Source organism: Perognathus longimembris, chromosome 11, assembly GCF_023159225.1.
Source record: "Perognathus longimembris pacificus isolate PPM17 chromosome 11, ASM2315922v1, whole genome shotgun sequence".
NCBI classification, from domain to species: Eukaryota; Metazoa; Chordata; class Mammalia; order Rodentia; family Heteromyidae; genus Perognathus; species Perognathus longimembris.
In genome coordinates this window covers 8,252,322-8,268,497 of record NC_063171.1, presented here as the reverse complement: position 1 = coordinate 8,268,497, position 16,176 = coordinate 8,252,322, and the positions used below count along the sequence as shown (strand labels likewise).

Below are 16,176 nucleotides of genomic sequence, written 5' to 3'. Positions count from 1 at the left end.
TCTGCCAGCATTTACTGTTAATTGTCTTGTTTAAGCAGTTGAAGTTATCCTGAATGTATACATTTGAAATCTGTGCATTTGTCCACCCCATTTGTAGAGCCAATGTGAGTGTTTCTAGTAAAATCTCCCAGGCCAAGGATACTTTACTATTGGGATTAATTCAGGAATTACAATTATTTTTAGGAAATGTGAATGATATGTGTATTCCGTATACCTATCATCAGCATTTAACTTTTGTAGAGAATAATGACAGCATGTGAAAACAAACAGAACAAGACCTAGAAGGGAAATAAAAACACTGAACAAGTACATACATATATATACCTTAATTCTTGTGAATTTCCCTTCATCTACTACCTATAATGACTTCGTATTGTATTAACTTTGGTTTCTATAAGTTGTACTTAACTGGTTAGTTGAAAATATAATACTCTTATATTACAATTGTCACCAACCAATTTGGGAAATCACAGGTAATTGAAATGTTAGCTGGCTTTGCTTCAAATTCACCCTGAGTCTAAATTACTGAGAGGTCATCTAAGGGAATATTACTAAACTTTAGTATCTGTAAATCTTAGCAGTTCTTTTACCCTTATGATTATTGGCCAAAATTAAAGGCAATATACAGTCCTTGTACTGGTTTAGGGATTATAATATTCCTAACAATTGGGGTAATCCAGGAAAGTTTAGCTCTCTATATTACTTATCAAGCATAACCCTTTAAAAATTGTGGTCTATTATTTCAACTCACTCTGAAGCTTTTGTCATTTTTTTTCAATTTTCTTTTTTCCTGTATGGACAATAATTAATGTTGATATTCTTAACAAAAGTTATTAGGGAAGTCAAGACAGGTGGAAAACTTTTAAATAGTCTATAAAATGGACTATTTGTTACTATGTGGGGGGGAGGAAATAAAAATACAGAAGATAATGGCCTTTTTGTAGTTTGTTCACAAAAAGAAAATGTTCTTTCAATTTTAGGATTTAAGATAGATGTTCAATATCTAAGCCTGCTTTTCACTTGGGAGTAATATTTCTTTAAATAATTTCATGCCACAAGGAACTATTACATATAAATAGTTGAAAAAAATCATTGAAAATATGCTTAATCAGTAGCTAAGAAGCACACTGTCATAGAATTAATATTTTACATCATTATTTCTCTTCTGTAATTCTGCTTTCTTATCCCTAAGTGATAATAATATTCACTAACTCATGAAAATTTAAAACACAAATGATGGAAGTATTCAGTTTTTATTTTATTCAAATTTACATAAATACCAGTCAAGTAAATTATAAATTTAAATTACATACTCTAATATCAGTCCGCAAAGAATCTAAATGTCAGTGCATGGAAAATCTGGCCCTCCCAGTCTTTAATCTGTAGTTCCTCAATATCCACCTAATGACACAGGCTCATTTGGACCACACAGACTCAATATCCTGTATGTGCATACAATTTGTTTCTAGATAAAATACACAACGCTTTGAGTCTTCTTCAATTATTAGCTGTATACTAAAAATAATTTAAAGTCTATATAAGTTTGCATAAAACATGGCCTTGCTATTCCACAGGGTAAAATGCAGATTTGATAGCTTGGATGTTGAAGCATTTTTCTATTCCACAGGGTAAAATGCAGATTTGATAGCTTGGATGTTGAAGCATTTTTCTACTATTTTAAACTATATCTTTAATTCCAAATGCAGATTTTAAACTCAAATTTCTATGCTCAAACCCTTGACATGGATCCCCTTCTGTATACTCTCATAACTTCATCCCCTTTCTCTATACTTTCAAGACAGCTTGAGCCTCAAAGGTGTCTGAAGGAGGCTTGGCTGTATAGCTTTGTTTGCTACATTGGATTGATATCATAAACAATATATAATATTATTGGAAAAGTCTGGTTATTTGTTTGCAGTTAGTGATTTTTTTCTCACTGATGTAATTTTTCTCAAGAGGCTTCAAGAACTTATTTTAAATCCAATATTAAATAATTAAGAATAGTATTCAAGATGATATTCTGAATTCTCAAGAAGATATTGACTATATTATTTCTCATTCTGAATCCTTATGGAGATACTGTTGCATAAATTACTTACCATCATTTCCCTGATGCTTATATTTTACATTTAGAATAGAGAGCTTATATATTTCAGTTCAGAGGAACTCTCACTATACTACCTCCAGATTGTTTGTTACACTTTGAGTAATGGCCATATGGATCTGTCATTATATTCCCATTGTATTATGTTTCCATTTCTAAATGTTCCCCTTTCTAAGTTTCACTCTTTCATCTTTGCTCTGTTTTTCTTTTCATCAGTTTTTTATTCATTTATATTGTGGAAATCACTATATCAATTCTCATAATTTTAATTCCTTACAACTATCATCTATTTGCTTTTTAAAGAGTACAGTATGTATATATGCCACATTTCCTTTTTTTTTTTCTTACTTATTTTCAAAGTGATGTACAGAGAGGTTATAGTTTCATATGTTAGGCCTTGGGTTCATTTCTTGTACTGTTTGTTACCTCCTCCCCCATTCTCCCCTTCCCCCTCCTCTTTTCCCTCTCCCCCCATGAGTTGTTCAGTTGGTTTACACCAAATGGTTTTGCAAGTATTGATTTGGAGTCATTTGTCTTTTATCCTTTGTCTCTCGGGTTTGATATTCCCTTTCCCTTCAGTATATACAGTATCCAGTGTACTCAGATGGGATACAGTGATAGTGCGGGTATAACCACAGGGGATACAAGAAGATCATCAACAATAGAAGCTATGGTTTCACATGGCATTTTGAAAGTGATTACAACAGTGATATAACAGTCATTTCCATAACATGGAGTTCATTACTTAGCATCATCTTATGCGTTCATAGGGGCATAGAACCTGTGCTAAATATTCCCTATGAGGGAGACCATAGAGTCCATGTTTCTTTGGGTCTGGCTCTCTTCACTTAGTATAATTTTTTCCAAGACCTTCCATTTCTTTACGAATGGGGCAATGTCATTCTTTCTGATAGAGGCATAAAATTCCATGGTGTATATGTACATTTTCCTTATCCATTTGTCTACTGAGTGGTATCTGGGTCCACCTCACCCCAGTAAGAATGTCCTTCATGAAGAAAACTAAAAATAATAAATGTTGGAGGGGATGTGGCCAAAAGGGAACCCTACTTCATTGTTGGTGGGAATGTAAACTGGTTCAGCCACTCTGCAAAGCAGTATGGAAATTCCTCAGAAGGCTAAACATAGAGCTCCCCTATGACTCAGCAACCCCACTTTTGGGCATGACCCAAAAGACCACAAACAAGAACACACTAATGCCACTAACACCACAAGTGTCATCGCATCACAATTTGTCATAGCTAAAATACGGTACCTTATTTTCTTGATCCATTTATCCACTGAGGGGCATCTGGGTAGATTCCATATCTTAGCTGTGGTAAACAATGCTGCAATGAACATAGTTGTTCTCTTGTCTTGATTTGTGGTCATTTGTATAAATGTGCAAGAGTGAGATTTCTGAGTCATAGGGAAGCTCTATGTTTAAGTCTTTTAAGGAACCTCCACACTGCTTTACAGAAAAGATGAATGAGTTTACATTACCATTCATAGTGTAAGTAGCATTTGGGGCTACTTTTGCTTGCATCCCCACCAACATCTGTTATTGTTAATTTTCTCATCAAAGCCTTTCTTACTGGGATGGGATGAAATCTTCATTTGTTTTGATGTGCATTTCTTTGATGGCCAGATATGTTGAACATTCCTTCATATGTCTATTGGCCATTCTTACTTTTTCTCCTGAGAAGTAGTTCTTTAGGTCTTTAGCCTATTTACTAATTGTGTTGTTTCTTTGTTAAATTGTTCTTGAGGGCTCTAATTTTTTGAGCATTAAATATATTTTAGATATGAGGCCCTTGTCTGATACATAACTAGTAAAGATCTCCCATTCTGTGATGCTTTCTAGTTATCTTGCTATCTATGGCCTTTGCCATGCAGAAACTCTTCAGTTTGATGAAATCCTATTTTTATAGCCTTTCTTTGATTTGGTGCGATTCTGGATCTTTATTTAGGAAGTTTCAACACAAGGCAATGTGGGCTATATATACACAAAGGAATTATATTCCTCCATCAGGAAGAATGGCCTTGCCCCATTCATAAGGAAATGGAGATAATTGGAGAAAAATATACTAAATGAACTAAACCAAACCAAAGGAAGTATGCACTTCATAGTTTTCCTCATTTGTAGTAATCATAATGTATCTATAAATCTATAAATAAACAAAATGGATAGTAAATGACAAAAAATTATGCATGGACATAATAAATTAATCAGGATTCTAAACATGCACACAGTAAGACCAAAGGAGGATATTCTTAGAAAAGGATCACAGAGCTCAACAGCTATGTGCATATAATCATAACAGTGATACAAGAAATGTACCCATTACATATGTATGAAACTGTACCCCCTCTGTACATCACTTGACAATAAATAAACAATAAAAAATGATGCCTATCAAAATGAACTCCAAGAAGTGGAATCAAGAGGTTTTATTTTAAAATTTATAATTTTGTGGTTGCTTTTTTTCTTTGTTTCCTTGCCTTTATGTTGCTGTATTTTTATTTCTTTACCTTTTGTCTGGTATGTCAGGTTATCTGTTTTGAGGATAGGATGGAATCACAGATATGGTGGGACAAAGACAGAGGATGAACTAATTCATCAGTGATACTCACTAGTCTCTGTTGGAAATGAACTATATTACCTGGGGATGAAGGGAGTTGGGAGATAAACTTGGAGAACATGAAGGAGGGTGTGACTGTCTTCAGAAAGAAATGTACTTAATACCTGACTTATATAACTGCAACCTCTCTATACCTCACTTTTGCAATAAAAATGAAAATAAAACAAAAAATTAAATTATAATATGATATTAACTCTATATAGTTCTGAAAATTAAAAACATTTATAGAATAATTTGCATTTTCTAAGGCATTATTTTAACTTATTTTATTATCTTCAAGTTGTTTTACAAAGTAGTTTGAGATTATCATATCCATTTATGTGTACAATACATTTTGATCAGTGTCACCCCTCCAGCACCCTTCCTTTCCCTCCAATTTATTATATTCTATTGTCACATCAATTTTCCTAGTGCTACTCTCACATTTGTACACTGAGTATTAGTACTGTATTTGCCTATCATTCCTCTCTCCAATCATCGGTGCCACATTCCTCTTAACAGTCACCTTCATTTCAAGCTGGTTCTGTTACAATGGCTTTGTAGTGTTGTTTTAAGTCTTCTAGGAATTATTTTAATTGATTATGATTTGCATGTGTATTTGTGAGTGTGTGTATGTGTGTGTGTGTGTGTGTGTGTATTTCACTATATCTCCCTCTTTAACTTTTCTCATTGTGACGACTTATGTCCGTAGGATGTACTAAAGTATGACATCTCTTCAGGTCACAGCAGTCTGAGGTTTCTATTGATGATCTTTCCTTTCAATGAGAGTCTCCCACTCAATACCTACCTTGAAGTAGGCTTTTTTCTTCCCAGTATTTAAAGATGAATAGTCTACATTAACAGGAATCATATCACAGGGCATGGACTCTTGTACTCTGGTTGTCCCTCTAGTCTCTTCTTTATATTCACTTAGTTGAGAAATATTTATTTCTTTTTTTTGCATTATATTTGTGTTATCTTTAAGTAGCTTTACAATGAATTATCATTCATCCAGGTCACAAGTACAATGCATCTTGATTTTGACCCCCTTTCATTATTCTCCCCATCTCTCCCAAACCAACTCTTTCCTTCAATTTTATTACTCTCATAGGATGTATACTGGTTGTTATAATTGCATTCTCCCACATTCCTCTCTTGATCTGTCTGCCCTCTCTCCTTGAATTACCCATTAGTACCTTTAAGTGCCAGTTTCCTTCTATTCATGTTGTTGCACTGAGTTATTCTAATGAATTACACAATTTGAATACTCTCATGCAAATACCATAGTTATCATGTTATAAACTATATATTTTAATACAAATAATTCTAACTATAACAAATAAAAATAGGAAAGGGAAGTAAGACATTGTGTTGTAAAGCAATGCACAATGTTCTCTAAGTTTGAGAGAAAGGAGAAGACACACACATGCCCTCTGAATAATGAATGTGGTGTATACATGCTCATAAAAATTTCTGGTTAGAGCATTCTAAATGTGAGTGAAAAAGGAAAGAAGTATTTTGTGTAGTTGATAAAAATTAGGGATTTGCTGAAGAGACTAACAAACCTAACAAATGATTATAAAATACTTTGATTCCACATTTATTGGTAAATTCTAAAGAAAGATACTTTCTTTTTGAATTTAAACAGAAAGTCTGGCATAGTTTAGAAGTGTTAGGATTGAAATGGAAAAGAAGAGACATGCCAAGTAGATGATAAAAATGTACCTAATAATAGGGGTATATTTAAGGGATTTATAAATATCCCATTGCATGTAGCATACTATACTGTGCTAATGACACCTTGCTTTGTAAGGTACTTGTAAGTTAATGATTTTTTGAGATAATCAACCACAAGTATCTTATAGGAATGTACAAATCTGTAGAAAACAAACTTCAAGTTTGCTTATTCAAGTTCATCCATGATATAAAAAATGAAGATTCAGTTTAAACATATTTATTTTTTATTATGAACTATAATACATTATGAAGAAATCACAATATCTTAATGTGTCAAAATCATTCAATATTTTATTTGTAATTTTCCATATTATGTGCTTCTAGGAAAAAAAATAAAAGTACATTCTTTGGAAAATTATAATCAAATTTTGATTGATTACATGTTAATGGGTTTATTCCCACCATCAAGAATTGGCCTTTTCCTGTTGATACTAATTGTTCTTGTCTTTGTAACCACTTTGGTTGGCAAACTCTTCATGGTTCTCCCCATCCTTTGCATGGGCACCTCCACATTCACGTGTATTTCTAACTTAGCCAGCTCTCCCTCACGGACTTAACTTACATATCCACTACTGTCCCCATGATGGTTTCCAATTTCATGTTGGGTCAGAAGTCTATCTCCTTTCCTGGGTGTGCAGTTCAGATCTTCCTCTTTCTGACCTTAGCTGATGCTGAAGCATTTTTACTGGCTTTTATGGCCTATGATAGCTATGTGGCTATTCGCTTCCCTCTTCACTACCCTATTTGTATGAATAAAAGAGTGTGTCTACTCATGATAGTGAGATCCTGGATACTAGGCTCTGTGAACTCTGCTGCTCACAGTGGGTATACCCTCAATATCCCTTATTGAAGATCAAGGGCTAGTCTACAGCCATACTACCCGAAACATGCCTGATCTCGTCTGAAGGTCAAGGGCTATCAATCATTTCTTCTGTGATGTCCCTGCCATGTTCAGTCTGGCTTGCATGGACACCTGGCTCTATGAATACACGGAATTTGTGAGCAGCACTTTCTCATGTTTCCATTTACTGGTATCATGTATTCCTACCGTTGGGTTCTCTTTGCCGTTTATCGCATGCAATCAGGGGCAGGAAGGAAAAAGGCCTATTTCACCTCTACAACCCACCTCACTGTGGTGACTTTCTACTATGAGCCTTTTGCCCCAAATCCCTCTGATCTCCAGAAGAGGACAAGTTCGTGGCTATCTTCTACATCATCCTTATCCCAATGCTCAATCCCATCATCTACAGCCTGAGAAACAAGGAAGTGATGAGGGCACTGACCAGAGTGACTCAGAGAATTCGCTTTGTAACCCAGTAGAAACATTTTCTATCTGAGTCTTCAGAACTAACTCTTTTGTAAGTTTACTCAACACTGTACAATAAAAGTAATACTGTCTAATAATACTCTTAAGTTCCCAAATCAATGTAGATAACAGAAAACACTCTGATGTAGAATGAATTCCCTTACAAATGTACACACACATATATGCACATATACACATACAAATATTTGATTGAACTTCTGTAGCTCCAAGCATAACATTTTGTGGTATATTATTCAAGGAATTTCAGGTGCATTATTTAATTAATGGGTTGAGATTTTCTAAAATAATATGTCTTGAATTTTATTTTGTTCTCTAGATATATTAAAAGCTACACTATTTTGACCATGAGTGCTTTGGATTACCATCCCCTAGCTAATTTTCAAATAAAAATTCATTTATTTCAGATTCACTTTGATTTTTTATGTGTTTTACTTTATTTTGACAGTGATCTTAATACTCAAATGTCAGAATAACACAATTTTTGATCAAAATTCCATAAATGGGGATAAAGACATCATTATCAAATACATGGAATACTAAGGCTCTCTGAAAGAATTTAGAAAATCTTACCCTAATAGAAAAACCAGCTCAAGTGAATAACATATTTCTCATTTCCACTGATGTGCATGAGGGGACAGTCCTGTCCCATAGTTCGTAACATCAAAAAAAGTGACGGGAAAAGAAGGTATATCATTAAAATGTCTATCATTTGCTACATTAATAATGAATACTCCAAAAAATCTTGAATATTAGAAAATGATTCATATCAGACAGAATTACTCAACTTATCTCCACTTTCACCTCCATGCATCTTCACTTCATTCTTATGCATCATTTCAGACATGCTTCACCCAGTTGATCATGCAAAATTATTGTTGTACACTTTCTGCTCATTCATTGATTTATTTGCCTCAAAATGTGAGATGGAATTTCACACTATATTACAGCTGGGAAATGATGGACTCTTGGTAGGGTTATCATCATCCCAGGCATTCACACTGCCCCAAAGAGTATTTTCTAAATAATTTAAACTGATATTTAAAATCTAATTGTAACTGCCTTGCTTTTCATTTAATAAAATGAAAAGAAATATACCTTTGATATGAAGTGAGTATGATTTATGCTTCTTAGTATTCATTAGAGATGCACAGAAATTTTCAGGGTTGGGGAATACCCTGAGCTGTTTCACAAGAGAGTGAATGTAGTGTCTAGAAGTCCCCAAGGTCTGAAATAATGTTGGCACTAAGTTGATGGATTGGGTGGTATAGTGAGTACATTCTAAATCTGTTTTAATGTGAATTTATAGTTGAAAAACCAAGTTAATCAATTGAGCATCACAGATTTCTGCACAGTGTAACTAGAAAGTTTTGTTAGGTACTGAATCTTACATTAAGGAACATAGAACTTAAACCCCATAAAGCCAAATTTGTATTTTAAATTGCAGCTGAAACTCACTTAATATCTTTTATAACCTGTATTGTTCAGCTGCTTTAAGTAAATAATTTTAAATGCAAATATATATGTGTATTATTTAATAATTTAATCCAGTTGAGTATAAAATAAATATGGATCATTTTCATGGACTGAGGCAAGTTATTTTATCTCAGTACTGAAATCAGGAAAGTCCTGTCAGATAACTGTTGGCTTACTCTGTCATCCTGTGTACCCATGAGGCTGAGATCTAAGAACATCAGTTCAAAGCCAACCAAGACTACAAAGTCCCTGAATGTCTTACCTCCAATTAACTATCAAAAAGCTGGAAGTGGAGCTAGGGAAGAAGGAAGTGAAGGTTCAGGCAATTATAGGAATAATAAATCATTTCATGATAATTAAATGAGCTTTGGAAAATATTCAAATCCATTTAGCTGCAGAACAGGCAATAAATTATAAATCATTATCTTAGCCCTATCAAAGATGTCTAAAGTATATAAAAACACAAGGAGACACCAGAGTTAGGTTTTCATGCCTAGTGTGTGCAAAGGAGTTGACAGAGCCTGTGATCATCTTCACACACACCCTCTTACTCATGTGGTTGGGATAGTGGAGTGAGTGGCAGATGGCCACAAAATGGTCATAGGCCATAGAAGCCAGCAGTAAGCCTTCAGAACATGCCATGGTTGAGAAGAACATTTGGGTTCCACAAGCCAGGAAGGAGATGCTTTTCAAACCTGATAGGAAGTTGAATGCTATCTTGGGGATAGTTGTAGAGACATATATTAGGTCTGTGAGGGAAAGCTGGCTGAGGAGAAAGTATATGAGGGTATGGAGCGGAACATCCACACATATGAGGTAGATCATTGTTGAGTTTCCAAAGAAGGCCAGACAGAATACAAGAATAATTAGGAGCAAGAGAAGTAATCCAGTTTGATTTGGAGGCAGCAACCCCAAAAGAATAAAGTCACTTGAAGTTTCATTCCATTTCTCCATGAAAATATATTCCTTGCAGCTTCCTTAATGAAACATAAAAACAAAAATTAGTGACAACAGATAAATTAAGTACTGACTTTGTTATAGTTTGATTTGAACATTTTATTTTTCTTCCAGAAGTGTTGCTTTTGTTAGCTCAAAGATCCCTATCCAGTTGACTGGCACCATCCAACCATCTTAGAAATGTGCATATGGTCTTTAAGTATAACATCAATGGAAGCAGATGTAAAGAGGGCTGAAACTTTCCAACCCGAATAACTCCTGACCAAGCCCATTACTCAAGATTAATACTAAATCTTATTATTTGAGGAAATCCAGGATTCCTGAAACAAGATCCATGTAATAGAACACCTCTGAAACAGGAGAACAGACTCTGACTTTGAATCACTCTATGTGCTTAATTGTTATCCTTCCTCTTCAATTGGCACTACTACTACACACAGTTAAGCAGGAGCTTCATCTTAGTGTTCTATCTCTCATGTTCTTTTATGTCACTTCTGTGTCTTTCTTGAAAATGTGTCCAGAATTCAAAATCAGTCAGAACTGTTCAAGTATTTTGTCTCATAATGTCTAAAAAAATTATAAGTATTTGAGCATTTTCTCTTACCCATGAGATTTCTATTTTCTAAAGGCAAAATACTCAGCATTAAATGCATAGATTAACAAGCACAAGTTTTTTTATATAAGTAAATTACATAAATTTCAGTCAAATGTTGCATACCATGTGAGATTCTCAATTTGTTTTTCATAGCCACAACCTAAGAAAATAAACTTGCAACTGCAGAAAAGAAAATGATATAGAGCTACAATGTGCCTTGGATATTATAACAAATGAATGTATTTTATATAAATTTTATATTTATATAGAAAACTTTTAATTTCCATACTTAATATAGTTATTCTTCACATTACTTAATTTCTTTATATTTTCAGAGTTACATACAGTACCTTTGGGGCTTTAATATCATAATGTTTTAAATATTGAAAGTTTATGTGAGGAATAACAGGATTTGGATAAGGATCATATTTTGAAAATGTGAAGCTGCTATAAATGTCTAGTCATTTTGTGATTTCTCAATTTTTGATAATTTGGCAATGCACCATATATGTTGGGACCATGTTCAATTCAATCAGTGTAAGTATCAACCTTCTCCAGAGGCTCACATCTGATTCTGCACTGTGGACAAGATTAGAACTTGTGGACACAAAAGAGGATATGGCTTTTCTACTTGTACTGCTCCCTGTAGATGGCTCCTCTTTTTGTCTTCCACATACTTTCCAAAGAAGGAAGAAAAAAGTCCTTCACTACTGTCAAAACACTTAGCAATACTGCAGTTTGAATTCAGGGCTTGCTCATGCTTGCTAGGCAAAGGCTATACCAGTTGAGCCATAGCACCAGCCCAAACACTCTTGATTTGCAGGTCATTTATGTTTCCCTATCCTCTTCATATTTAATCAAGTAAGATAAATCTAAGTCCTGATTATTTAAGGTAATGAAACAATGGAGAAGAAAATTTGACAATCTATCTTCCTGAATAACTTTTCCATGGCCAATTCTTCATAGTGCATTTGCTTCCTCACATGATAATTTGTATCTAGTCTTTTCCTCTGTTTCATCTTTAATCTGTAATTTTTTTTCATTCATTCTTCCAAATCTGTATTCTTGTGATATCTTACATTTTCAGTACAGGTTTACTGCGTTCTCTTGTCTTATCTCAGGGTGGCATTTCCTTCTGTGTATATATTCTTTCCTAAATGAGAGAAGCATGAGTTCCACAGCCATCCAAGGAGGAACTGATTGGTGCAGTCTCATTGATCAATAATTTAATGACAAAGAACCAGATAGTGTCTCGTTGTCATTGTTCTTTTGTGGTAAGCCACATGAATTTATTTTCTATAATTTTGAAGAGTGACTAAAATTGTGAAAGTTTATAGAAAAATACAAGTTTCTTTCATTTGTAATTCCAATTTAATATGTGATACAGGCATGAAAACAATAAATCCTGGCACATAATCTAACATTATATGGTAGTACTTTATTATATGTATTATATAGCATTTATATATAATATATAATACACTATACATAATATAACATATGATATATATGACATGCATTGTACTATATAAATATACATTGTATAGTATATATAAATATATGGGATGGTATATATTATATATAATTACATGATATATATTTTGTAAACATATAGTTCATAGTATATAATAAAGCACTACCACAAATCATATATTACATACAATATATGTATGTATATATACATATATACATATATATGAAAGAAAGAGCCTCATATATGATGGATAGACAGGTATATAGGTATCTTAGAGTTACCTTTATGTGGAAGTTGTATTATACTTGATAATTCATGAATATTCTAGTCACAGTGAATGAGTTAGAAACTACCCTGGATACAAATCTTCTTTAGTTTAAGAACATTGTTTCTGAGGACAAGTTGTAGAGATATTTCTGTGGTAAGAACCAGGACCTGATTTTTTTTTCCCTAGGTAAGATACCAAAGACACAGATTTTCTCTACATGTGTAGAACTCACTCAGATTCTCCAGGTTAGAAAAGAGCTTTGAGTAGGACCACAAGGAGTACCCTAGTTAAGAGAAATAAGAACAAATAATAAACATACTGGCCATGAAAATCAAAGTCATTCATTCTGAGGAAGCTGGGCTCCTCAGAACAGCTGGCTACCTAATTGGGAATAGGATAATGCCTAATGACTCATTTGATCAAGTTTCTTAGGCATATTGTATATTATATAGTATATTTCAACCCATCTACCTCTTGAAATGTATGAAGTATAAGATGTAGAAGTTCATAGCTAGGCATGGTAGCACATATGACATCCCAGCTAATACAGAATATGAGGCAAATCTATGACAAGTTCCAGATTGATATAGGCCAAGTTAACAAAGTGTTTTTATTCCCCATCTAAAGCAACAACAACAAAAAATGATAGGATCAGACACATAGATCAACTAATAGACCACTGAATTCAATTCACTCCTACAGTTTACAGTTGTAAATCCATGTCATTGCTGTTGATACTAACAGAAATGAGATCATTTCAAAACTCAATCCTGTTGTACATGCCCTGGAAATAATGAAACAAGAGTTTCTTAGTGTTTTTACTACATTCCTTTGTTTAATCCAGATTTCAATTGGAAGGAAGAAGTGTACCAAGAGGTGTGTTTCTAATAGAAAGCCCTGGACCATAGAGTCTATTTTAATTGTATATGTTCTATAACGCTCTAGTGTTCAAATAATGCCATAGGTGCATTCAGCTACATTCTTGCTCAAATTAAATCCCAATCAATCACAAAATGGTTTGAAAATACTTTTTGCAATAACTATTCAGTTTCCTATGGAAAAAGCTGTCTGGTACGCAGGCAAAGACAGACAATAACTCTTTTCAGGGTGCTATGAAGATTTTTAAATCTTCAGCCAGAGCTGAGGCTCTATTTCAATTAGTGAGCAAAAGTTTTTTTTTTTTTTCCTTTTGGTTAGGTTTTCTGACCTTCTTTAATGTGTCAATGTTACAGAAGTACAATTCTATCATTATTTTGAGGTACTTTATTCCTATAACTTCCAAGTATATCTAAGGGTATTCTGTAACTTGTTCTTCCTAAAAAGCATATTGTTTAGATTAATGGAGATGAAGCAAACTGATGACCTTCAAAGTAACAGATAATGCAAATTGTTATAAAGTGTGATGTACAGTCAATAGAAGACCAAAAAGCAAATTTTTGGTGTCTCAGCTAACTCAATGTTAAAAAGCGAATAGAAAGTTAGGAACTGAAAATTCAGGGACCTCTGTTGTCTACAACTAGCAAATAACAGAACTGTAAGAAGTATCAGTCACCTTTGTCCAGTCCACTGAGTAATCTCAGTTGCAAGGAAATCCAAAATATGGTGTTTTGTGTTTTTTTCTTTTTTGGTTGGTTGTGGGGCTTGAACTCTTGGCCTGAGTACTGTCTCTGAGCTCTTCACCTCAAGGCGAGTGCTCTATTACTTGAGTCATAGAGCCACTTCTAGTGTTCTGGTGTTTAATTGGAGATAGGAGTACCAAGAATTTTCCTGCCAGGGCTGGTTTTGAACCACTATCTTCAATCTCAGCCTTCTGAGTAGCTAGGATTACAGGCATGAGCCACAGATGCTCAGCTTAGAATCTTAATTAAGGCCACAGCCTCCAAGAGCAGCGTGTTGTAGAACTCTGGTAGGTCCACATCAAACTTTTTGTCCATTTTAGTTTTTCCAATTCATTATGCAACTCTGGGTTTCCTCCTGACAAGAAACTACACCTCCAGAATGTTCTCCTTCCTTAAGCTAACTCAAGCCATCTCAGCTCAGTAATTTCATGAAGACTCGCCTTGCTTGAAGTTCTTCAATATACGTTTTAAGTGGGGATGTAACTTTATAATGAAAAGATTCCCTGTTGGAAAATCTGTTGAAGTTTTTAACAGGTTTAAACACCAAGATGTGTTCACATCATCTGGAGGGATACAATAAAATATCACCGATCAACTCAAAATTGTATGCCAACACAACATTATATCAAAATAAATGTATCTTCTGAGGCTAGGCATGATGGCACATATCTAATCACATCTACTTGGGAGATGGAGACAGGAGGATTTTGCTCAGAGGTCAATTCCGACACTAAGTTATTAATACTATCTCAACAAACAAGTCAGATGTTGGCAGCATCCTTCTATAATCCTAGTTAGTATAGAATCAGAGGTAGGAGACTTTACAGACAAATTCTAAAGATTGAGGCCAGTTTTGACAGGAAGACACCACAAAATAAAGTAAAATAAGTTGATAGCAAAGCTCAAGTTGTAGAACAAGTGCAAGTCATTGAATTCAACCCCTAAGCCCACTAAAACAAAACAACAACATAAAAATCCCTGTCTTATAACACAATAAACCACTCTTTATCTAAAAAAATACCTAGAATGAAGTTCTCATGAAAAGGTTGTGACAGTCACTGATCAATGTTCCATTTCTAATCATTCTTTTTATGTTAGTCAGAAAATAACTTCATCTTCCTTCCTGAAATATTGGCTCAGTTTGGAATTTTTTTTTACCCTTCTTTTGTACAAATAAAGACAGAAAAACACATTCATATCTAGTGCTCTTATGTTCTACTGATAGACAAAAAGATAGTTTCTTTGTTTTATGTATAGAATCTTGCATGATAACATCTTACATGTGCTTCCTTTCCACTAATTTATCTTTCATGTCCAGGTCCACAGAGATCAACACTTCTGTGATTTCAATTGACCTTACTGATCTGGGGATGAACTCATCTCTGAACTTAAACAAAATCAAACAAGCCAATCAGCTCTCCTACAACCACCTAGCATCCAGAATTATATGAAACAGGGTATATTTCATTATCCCAGATAATGGTATGATATGAGAGCTGTAACAGATGTTAGATCGTGTTGATTACAAACTCCAGCTGAGTGCCAGTGGCTCATGCCTGTAATCTTAGCTATTCAGGAGGCTGAGATCTGAAGATGACAGTTCAAAGCCAGCCCAGGCAGAAAAGTCTCCATGAACTCTTAACAAAACAAACTCTTAACTCAAAGCAAAACAAAACAAATAAAAGGAACATAAAAAATACAGAACTGGCACTATGTCTCAAGTGGTAGAGCACTAGTCTTGAGGAAAAAAGAGGCTCAGGGACAGAGCCCAGGCCCTAGTTAAAGCCCTACAACCAAAAACCAACAAAACAAAAACAAAAACAAATAAACAAATAATTAAACTTTTTATTTTGGAGACTTAAGATTTAAAGAGTTGAAGGAAATTTTTCTGTATGTTTATGTAAATCATAACAAAACTACTATCAGAAACAATTTCATTTCTATTGTTAGAGTAAATCATTTCAATTATGGCTAAATTAAATTACGTTGTGGTGAATGAAACTC

At 34.1% G+C, this 16,176-nt stretch overlaps 1 pseudogene; it reads left to right on the top strand.

The window, feature by feature from the left end:
* Nucleotides 1–4,802: 4,802 nt before the first annotated feature.
* On the top strand, nt 4,803–7,779 carry LOC125359854 (annotated as a pseudogene).
* The last annotated feature ends 8,397 nt before the right edge of the window (nt 7,780–16,176 follow it).